The 10,195-nt window shown below is 53.1% G+C and overlaps 1 pseudogene; it reads right to left on the reverse strand.

Moving 5' to 3' along the window:
• Positions 1-8,439, reverse strand: part of LOC142444487 (calcium-independent mitochondrial carrier protein SCaMC-3L-like) — a 35,018-nt pseudogene extending 26,579 nt beyond the window's left edge.
• Between the last annotated feature and the right edge of the window lie 1,756 nt (positions 8,440-10,195).

Consider the following 10,195-nt stretch of genomic DNA (forward strand, 5'->3'; position numbering starts at 1 on the left):
GCCCCACTTGGTTACGGAAATGGATCAGACCTTTAGGGCAGTTATCCGGAGCCAGTCCTAATTCATTGAGATTGACCGGGAGGCAACCCACAAGACAGTCCCTGGGAGGATTGGACAAAGCATGTCCCATGATGTGTCAAACTGCAGGGGTCTGGACAGAGAAGGGCGGCTCCTCATTCCCCTCTGTCCCCCACAGCCAGGAAGTGGCCTGGTAAGGCTGAGAGGCGTCCCTGTCAGAGGTAGGGAGCCAGGAGGATAGTCCTGGACGCTTTGGAACAGGAAGTATCCTTGATGCAGGCCTGCGGCATACTCGGCGGACAGGGATGAGCAGCCCCAGGACCTCAGAGAGGCCCAGGTCGATGGCTGCATAGGGGAAGACCCCCAGCACTTTGGTCAGTTAACTGCGGTAGAAGGCCCAGGACCCCAGTTCCCTAGGATCTTCTGGTAGCAGTCCTGCAGTCCCATGTACTGGCCCATCCGGCACAGGGTCAACTTCGTTTTCAGCACCTGGAGAGTACCGGGACCATTCTAAGACAAGAGACATCATGAGAAGCTGCCACCTATCTGGCAGTGGGGACTTCAGGGTAGACTGTGGTCAGCAGAGTTTCCAATCTAAGAAGAGGATTATATGCCTGCTAACCTATTCTCGCAAACCTGCCCATGAGATAGCTATGGAGCACAGAGGCCAAGACATGGGAACAGGCAAGGCTTGTTCTGTGGCTTCTGGGATCCAAGGAGTTGGTGCCAACAGGGTGGCACTTGATCACTCTCTCTGGATACCCTATCTCCCATTGCCACACTCCAAAAGGAGTGCTGCCTCAGGAGCAGCAAGGGGGCTCCCCCTGCTGTTGGCCCAAGCTCCTCCTCACCTCCATTGGATCAATGATGCTTTCTTTTCTGGAATATAGGTTTGATTTCTGGCACTAGCCATGCAGCCAGCCATTGAGCTCTCCTGTCCACACAGAATGTCTTACTGGCACAGGATGGCCCATGTAACCTGTGGGTGGGAGGCACAGGTGTCAGGGCCTTAGCAGTGCCCCTTCACCTCCAAGAGCCCAGCCCCCACTGCTACCTACCATGCCATGCCTGCTCACAGCTCCCTCCTGTTCATGGGCCATGAACTTGATCAACTTGTGTGCCCTCTAGTTTCTCCCTTGAGGACGTTCATGTCATTGCCACAGCACAATGAGTGGACCGCACCTGCATTGACCATGCTCCACAGGTCCCCCAGGATATCCAGGTTGTTGGTTTTGCAGGAGTAGACCTGGGCAGGGACACAAGGTTGCTGGGAATGTGTCGCATACAGGTAGGTTATTCCCCAGGTTGTTCCCTCATATTTTATCCAAACCTAAGATGCTGCTTGCTAACACATGGTCAATGGCTAGTCACTTGGAGGTGAACTGCTTCAAGGATTCCTGCCTGAGGGCTATGGCCATCTAGAGCATTCAGACTATATAGTCTGTCCCACCTGAGATGTGGCCCACTCCCTGATCAGTGGGACAGTGGATTGTTCCCCTGAAGGACAGCCCCAAAGCCAGGTGAATCCAACTCCAGGAGGTACAAGATTTGGCTGCCTTCTGGTCCTTAGAGGCCGCCAATCTTGTCACATGGATACTCTTAGTACCTGCTCTTACTGTGGCGTGTATACCCCTTGCCTGTCCCTTCCTATTGCAAGTATGCCGAAGGTACAACCCCTCCCATTTACAATGGAACCAGGGGTGCTTGCATGTCCCCAAAGTGTATATAAGCCCTGACCTGAAATATATCCCCCCTCCCTGCACGGATCTGACAGCTGAGATCCTGGACGTCTGAGAGGTAAGCAATTGAATGCCTCATTTTGTCTGATATCTCTTTCAATTGACCTAATTACACAACCGCCACTTGGCACCCTTTCATCCAAAGTTCATATACTCCTGGGGAGATGGCAGTTCTCTCCAAAGCCCCTCACCTGCATGAAGTTGTTGGGTTGGTTCCTGGGCCTCTGCCAGTGCATGTCAGAGAACTGGCCACCAGTCTGCCAACAGCGTTTTCCACCACATGCTGGCCTTCTACTCCTGCTCCTGGAGTTTTCAGGCACCTCCATGGACACAATCATGTCCTCCCCAGGAGAGCCTGTCAGGAGGAGCGGGTGTCACATCATGTACTGTTGAAGGGACTGTCCCCACCTAATCACCCCTATGTACCTGTGGTCTGGCTCTCACCTAAACTCCCAGGGTGCTTTTCATTGTTGTATAGACCGTGCAGCTGATGGCCACAGCCGGGATAACTTTTAATAGAGTGGGTGTTAGGCCTCGGAAGAGCCCCGGCCAGCCCTGCTCAGCCACGATGTCTCTGAAAATGGCCCGCATGGTGGGCTTTGAGCCCTCCACAGTATCTATGAGGAATGAGGCCAAGTTATTACACATAGAATAAAGGAAGTGGGGGTGTTGGTGTGCTGATAGGAAAAGCATGGAGTCTGGAATGTTACAGAGGAAATGAGCTAGTGTGGAGGCGGCAACAAAAGACTTCATTCAGGGTGTTTTCAGGCGCTCGTGTAGGGAAAGGGTTTCTGGACCATTCCCCTGAAAGAGGTGACTGTGGTGAGGATGCCTATGTTTGGCTAGGGCCTTGGGCATGTGTTCAGGGGGCTTGTGGAGAGAGGCTTTGTCAAGGTCAGGGAGTGAGCTCTGGTCTGTTTTGAGAGTTTCAGATGGGTTGGGTTGTGGTGATTAAGGTAGTTGGGGAATTAGATCTGAGGAGTTGTTTTGGGGACCCTGGTGAGGAGGAGCTGCTAAAGGTGAAGTGAGCCCAGGTGGCCCAGTGCGTTGAGTCTGGTCTACTCACCTCAAAGCCAGCAGTGTGTACCCACCAGTGCCTCTCTGGGAAAAAGACAAGGCTGTCTACTCCCATAATGGTTGAGGTACAGTCCCAGACACCCACAATGGCATTCCACCCCATCTTCTAGGGTTCCCGAGTCAGTGTCAAGTGATGAATGCTGAAGCTCTCTGCTCCCGTGAGGATGGACAACTTCAGAGACCTTAAGGAGTCATTCTGCTCTGTCCATTTGGGTCAATGTGAATCTCCGAACTGAATGTATGGTGCAGGTGTGTCATGAGTCTATTTGAGCAAGCTGGCCTCTTTGGGGGTGTGAGTCCTGTGTCCTGGGGTCCCTGCGTGGTCTATCCTTGGGACATTGGCTCAGCTTCTAATTGGAAGTTTGAAGTCCACCGATATATGCTAGGGAAGGAAGGCCTAGAGATGCCCTTCCCCAAACGGGGCCCTCGAAACAGCCCTGGGTTTCCCAACTTCCCTCCGACACGGGAATGTGTAAGTTGGCCACCATCTCCTCAGCAAGTGTTGTGTCACAAGATCAGGAGGAAAACATGCACGGGGTGGGGGCGGGGTCGAGGTGTGTGTCACCCAGGACTAGATCACCTTTGGGACTGAGGGAAAATGGCACAGGATGTTAAGATTTTTGGGGAAGTATGAGTTCTAGGCATTTGGATGGCAGCCTAAGAGGTCAGGGCCAAGTAAGGAGAATGGGGGTGTGGGATGTGCTGAGGGCATTTGGTGGGGCCACAAAGTGGGTCTCATCAGGGGCAGGCAGACCTTTTGCTTGGAGCTTGGTCCTTAATAGCGTCAGGGGATAGCTAGCCATCTGGCCACACACTGTGGACACCGTCTGTGTGTAGATGTTGTAAGCCTGGCTGTGTTCTTCGTTATCCCCTCTGCTCTTTACCCGTATGTTGTTCATCATCTGCAAGGGGTAGGGGGCCAGAGAAGGCTCAGAATTGGCCCTAGTCCTGGGCCACGTCAATGCCGCCTACAGCAACCTCACCCCCACCTCTGCCAACCTTATTGACAGCCAGGTCAGTGAAGGCATAAGGGATGATGCCAAGCATGTTGGGCGCATAACCCCTATAGAACGCGGCCGGGCCTTCGCGGCGAAGAATCTGGCCGACGCAGTCACCTAGGCCATCGTACTGGCCTGTGCGTCCCAGCGTGAGGCGGATCTTCAGCACCTGTGGAGGCAGGGAGGCCAGGGAGCTCCTGTCAGTAGTCTCATGGGGGACTCATGCCCTGTCCCTGTGCAAGGAGCCCTGTTGGCACAGCTCAACAACGGGGTGGGCCTCCAGGCCCTCAGAGGTCGGTGAGACTGTCCACGGTCGTCAAGGGGACACTGGTGAGGAGGGTCCTCAGAACCCCTATGGGCATCCCTGTTCTGGAGCCCGGAGAAGTGCAGTGAGTGGGACATATGGGGCTAAGTGCCCTGGAGCCAGCCCTGCCTCAAATCAAACACCCGCCCCAGGAAAACAGACACTCACTCTCCAGGTTTGTTAACCTCATCTGTCAGGGGGCAACCCCCCAGGGTTTTATACACGAGTGTGGCAAGTAGATGGCCAGCCCTTGCTTCCTGGTTTATCCGGTACAAGAGTTGTGCCCAATTTTACTTTGCTTTCTACCCCCTTTCAGAACAAAATCATGACCCGCTGGCAAAGCAACACTTTACTACTAAAGCCAATGGTACCACATAATGTGTAGGGATCTGTTTCTGCAGCCTCACTGGGTCTTCTCAGCACGCCTCCCTCCGTGCTCCCTCCAGGCTCAAGCCCACCCACTCTGGGAAGCTTTGGTCTAGAAGCTCTGCTGAAACCATTCCCGTCCCGTGCCAGCCTTCCTGACTGAAGGGTGGTAACTGTGCCTCAGGTGTACTGTCTGGGATTGTATCCCCAGCCATATCTGGTCTCGTCAACTACATGCTGGACACTAGAAACACAAAACAATTGATGTTCACGCTCCCTTAACCACACCAGCTGTGTCCCCACATTCATATGAACACATGAGCAGAGGCAGGAAGACCACATGATTTCAAACCAGGGAAGTTGTGCTTCAACGTCGGATCCCCTCCTTGTCTTCAGGATTCCATCCTGTGTGCAGACAGTGATCCCAGATGCTGGGCGATGCCAACAAGTACGTGGAATCAGGAGCCGAGCAAGGCCATTGAGGAGCCTGCCGGGTGCCAAGGACACAGCCTTGCTGGCTGGGAGGAAAGTTGACTGGAAGTACTTACCGATGAAGATCAAAGACTACAGCCGTCAGGATGGATGGCACCCCAACACAGAGGAAACCACCGACGTCAGAACTGGACCAAGAAACAACAGAGTGACGCAAAGAGCCAAGAGCAAAGCAGTCAAGGGTTTCCGTCTGGCTCAGATCAGCCACTAGCTCCCACTGGAGCCGCAATCAGGCACTCAAGGGACAGGCTGCCTTGGGCACTTGTGCAACACCCCTCTTGAGAAGTGTTCAAGAGCCACAATGCCACAGGCAGGACTCAGCTGAAAGCCATGGTGATGTCATATGCACGTAACAGTTGGGCAATCAGTCTATGCCTAAGAAAGACGGTATTGGCAAGAACAGTATCTGGACGATGGGATCCCCGAGGAGGAGCCCGGCTTAGGGCCACGCCAGCAGAGGCTTCTGAGATGTGAGGACAGCAAGACTTTGGCTGAGTGACCATGAGACCCAGTGGTGATAAAAAAAGATGTCCTGGTTGCGAAAGGAGGAGGTCAGTAAAAAACAAGGGCCAATTTCCCGGAGATGGATTAACATTATCCCCAAAGGGGACTACTGGGTGTCTCTGTCCGCGCAGTGTTCCCTGCTGTCATGCGCAGTGGTTCCTGTGACATGCTGGGGACTCGGTTCTGACTCATAGGGACTCAGTGGAGCAGCAGGAACCAACCCCCATCATACGTCATCTTAACTGTGCTTCTGATGTTTCTGCCGGGGTTGCAGCCACTGTATCCACCCATCTCCTTGAGGGTCCTGCTCACTGGACAGGAACATGGCCAAAGTCTAGGAGCCGAAGTCTCGCCATCCTTGCCTCTCAGAGCATTCTGGCAGGTCTGGGAGTTCATTTGACAGTCCGGGGAACCGACCATATCCCTCACCAGCATCATCATTCGAGGGCATCGATGATTCTTCAGTCTTTCTCAGTCAATGCCCAGCTGTCACATGCAAAGGAGGTGCCCAAGAATTCCATGGCCTGGTTACTTAGCATCACAGCCAATCTGACAGCAACCACCAACCAAATGGAGTTGGCAGAGCATGTGGCAGGTCCTGGTGAGGGTCGAACACGGTGCTTTGTGCAGGATGCCTGGGGCACAGGAGTCATTGCTCAGTAGGTAAGGGCTGCAGTCGCTTCATCTCGCAAGTCCGCCCACTGAGCAGGCTCTCAGTTACCTCCAAGGGGTTGATGAGCATCTGAGAAACAGCCACTGCCAGAGACCCCGCCAAGACATCCTCCTGAAAGATGGGGTTTGAGGACTCCCCGAAGTGAGTTTTACACTGCGGCCCGAGCGAGGAGAGAGGAAGGTGAGCACAGCTCCTGGGCCTTCCAGCCTCAAGCCCACTTTGGAGAGGGCCTGAGGACTCGGACAGGAGACAGAGGGCTGGGAAGGGGGGCTCGTGTGATCCGGAGGGCAGGCCTGTAGACACCCATCACTTCCTACCTGTTCGAAGACGAGAAACTTGATCCCATACTCAGGGGCGATCTTGAGCACGTTTATACCATTGCCGCGCCACAGTGAGCAGAAACCTCCCTCCTGATCAGGCTCCGTAACCCCCCCAGCAGGTTCATAAGGAGTTTTTTGGAAGAGTAAACCTGAGGGTGGAAAAGACCTGACCCTTGGACAAACCCCTCCCCGATGCCCTCTCCATTTTCAACCCAGCCCCACCTGCAGCTCCCAGCTCCTCGGATCTGGGTGCAGCCAGCCCCATTCCAAATCAGGCTCCCTCCGTCACTCCAAACTTCCCCCTCACCCCTGGGCTCTATTTCTGACCCTTGTCCCCATCCACCAAAACCACAATCTCCTTCCTGTATCTCCAACAATACCCTAGAGCCCCACCCTGAAACCGGGTAAGCCCCGTCCAATAATCCCCAATGGATGTAGTGCAGGCCCCACGCCCACACCTGCATGTGCACTCCGGTCCGGTCCAGAGGGGCAGTGCTGGTGCGGGACACGGTTCCCGCGACGGCTCCAGAGAGCAGAATCTTCCACCAGGCCCCCTCCTTGTCCATCCTTGCGTCCCCCATGGGGACCATCAGGACTTCTCCAGTATCCAACAGCTGTGGGCCAGATAGAGATCCCCACCCAATGTCATGGGCTCTCCTCTCCTTGCCCAGGTCGGAAGCTCTTGCCAATCCATTCTGCTTGGTTCGGGACACTGGGCTCGCCTAGAGAGGCTTAGGAATTGAGGTATTCTACCCAAGAGATACTCGTGGCAACTCTTAACCAGCGTCTTAATTGCGGTAGGTAAGCAACCCACTGCTCGCCCAATGGTCAGCAGTCCACATCAACCAGCAAGAGAAGACAGATGTGACGGATGCATTCTCCTCCATGGAGTCTTTCAGGGCTGAGCAGACTGGAAGCCTACAGAGGACCAGGCCAAACCCAGCCAAACCCACTGTCATCGGGCCAACTCTGACCAACACTCGCCCCACCCGCAGAGTAGAACTGCCCTGGCAAATTCCCGAGTGGGTCGATCTTTTTTGAATGATAATTTAAAATTTTCTTGATTTGGGAGTTTTTTGAGATGGCCCACCTTTGTGTGATAGTCGGCCTTTTCTGTCTTGCCTCACATTCTCAACATGCTGTCAACCACCACACTTGTGAGAGGGGCCCTGCTGGCCTCCCGGGGGTCATGCATTGGGTCTGCTAACCAGGAAGTCAGCAGTGACTAATCCCAGCCCTCCACACGCTCCACAGAAAGATGAAGCTTTCTACTCCCTTAAAGCGCTCCAGTCTCCGGACCCCAAGGGGCACTTCTACCAAGTCCTGTGGGGTCACTGTGAGTCAGCAGGGATTTATGGCAGTGAGTTTCCGACATGACTGCAGAGAGGTTTATGAGCCCATCTCTTTTGAGTTCTAAGAGACCATATGAAGCATAAATGGATGAAAAAGGAGACAGGGAGAGAGAGAGAGAGAGAGAGAGAGAGAGAGAGAGAGAGAGAACTCTGAATTTGAACTCCTAAATGGGTTCCTTGGTGGTGCCACAGGTTATATGTTGAACTGTTAACAGTAAGGTCAGTTGTTCCTCCTCACCAGCCCTTTTTCAAAGAGAAAGTTGAGGCTTCTTGCTTTCTGAAAGCCCGCTAGCCTCAGAAATACCCTCTGGCCCATAGGCTCATTCTGTGTCGGAGGAATCCCTTCGGCCTGCTAACTTTGAGAGAATAGGTCGGTGCCTGACTGGCAAAGCCTCCCGTTTGTCACGGACCTAGGTAGCTAAAGGCAGGGCACAGGCTGCTTTCGCCCTCCCCCACAATGTGTGCTGAGCCCCCAGTCTTACCTGCTGGTAGGTGGCAGGCTTTTGCTTGTGGTCAGCCACCTGGCTGAACACAGGCCCGGGAAGGAGAGTGTTCGGGGGATTCCAGTCTTGGGAGGGTGATGGGGGCGGGGGCATGATGCGAAGTGGTGGGGACGGACGCGGGGCTGGATGTTTGGGGAATAAAAATGTCGTGAATCTTTGCAATTGGGTGTTTGCCCAAGAGCAACGCTGTTGCTTCTTGTCAGGTAGAGTCACCATTGTCGTCTCAAAGTAGGAGTCGTCTGCAGGGCCTTAAGTCCTCCCGGAGTCAGTGAGGTCACAGAGGTCCTTGTGAGCCCCTGGTGTGTGGCAGGAAAGCCCACAGCCCCAGCTGAGAGCCACCCCGCGTGGCAAGCCCACCTGGCCCCAAGGGTGCTCACATCGCTCTCCGGAAGGGCTGGTGGCTTGAAGCCTAACACTTTAGGTTCACAGCTGAACCCTTGCCCACGTGCCCCATCGGGGCCCCTACCTGGCGCCCCAAACCTACCAATGTGTTACAGGGAATAGAAACCCATAAATAGGGTTGTCAGACTGACCCGCTGCGCTCCCAGCTGTAGCAAGTAGAACTGTGCTTTAAAGGACTTTCTTGCTGGTCTCTGGGCAGAAGCAGATCTCCAGGCTTGTCTCCCTGCCCACGTTGGGGCTCGTCCCCCAACATGGAGTCCGGCCCCACGGATGGCATCCTCACCTGTACCTGAGGAGGAAGTATGTCACAGGATTTTGTCCATGGGAACCGGTCAAAGCCTGGTTTATTCACTGAAAAGTGCCTGGTTTGAAACTCCCGAGAGGCGAGTTACATAAATGAAGGCTAGGCCACCCCGTTTCTGAGAGCTTGAAGAGCTACATGGTCATGAAGGGCCCCTGGTGTTGATTTTCAGGTTAGTTGTTCCCCGCAGTTTTTCTGTCCGACAAGGACTGTCACAGCGACCTGACCGGGGGCAATGTAGTTTGCAGATGGATGGAAGTGGCTGCTGGGATGGGGGGTTAGCGTAGTAACCAGCTCTTTCATCATCTTTCAGACATGGATCGCAGGAATTTTCTACCAAATCTCCTCTTCCTGGTGGCCTCAAACCCAGCGAGTTCACTGCTGGACCCGCCCAAGGATGTTGGCTCCTCCCTTTGCTTCCTGTTTAGAGATGTAGAACAAGCAAATCAGTTCTGTCAGAAGCATACTCAGATTGTGAGGAGTTATCTCATTTATTTTGGACTTACTAAGAAGAGGGACCAGTATCTGGGAAAGGATGACATGTTAGGTGTAGGAAAGAAAGCAGTAAGAAAGTGACCCCAGCGAGAGAACTGGAAAACTGGATGCACCACCTGATTTCCACCAAAGACAAGAGATCGATCCAGCCATCTTCTGTTGGCATGATTGTTGCTCTGTGTTCTAACATTCCAATAACCTCCCACTCTTTATGTTGTGCACTATTCTTATAATAAATCTTTAATAAGACTTCTTAAACAAGTGTCGCAAAAGTAGTGACGAGGGAGAAATATGATTATTTTTTCTCTTTGCTTTCCATTGACTTTCTGTGTCCTCTAGTTGCAACATCTCATCAATCCACAAGTTAATGTCCATATCAGAGTCAAAGCTGATGGACAAAGCTTAGAACCCAAGCAGACATAAAATAACGACTCCTGAGTCTCTTACTGTGCATTATTTTTCCTGTTTGTATTTTTAATAATTTTTTTCTCTTTTCCACAAGAGAGAAAACCAGGTAGGCAAAGAACTCCTCGAGAAGAAAAACGAAGCTGGTGGTCTTGCAGTATCTCACCTCAAAACCTACTATAAAGCCATTTTTGTCACCACAGCCAGGTATTCGTGCAGTGACAGGTACTTATTCGATAGGAAACT

The sequence above is a fragment of the Tenrec ecaudatus genome, chromosome 1, assembly GCF_050624435.1.
Source record: "Tenrec ecaudatus isolate mTenEca1 chromosome 1, mTenEca1.hap1, whole genome shotgun sequence".
Classification (NCBI taxonomy): domain Eukaryota; kingdom Metazoa; phylum Chordata; class Mammalia; order Afrosoricida; family Tenrecidae; genus Tenrec; species Tenrec ecaudatus.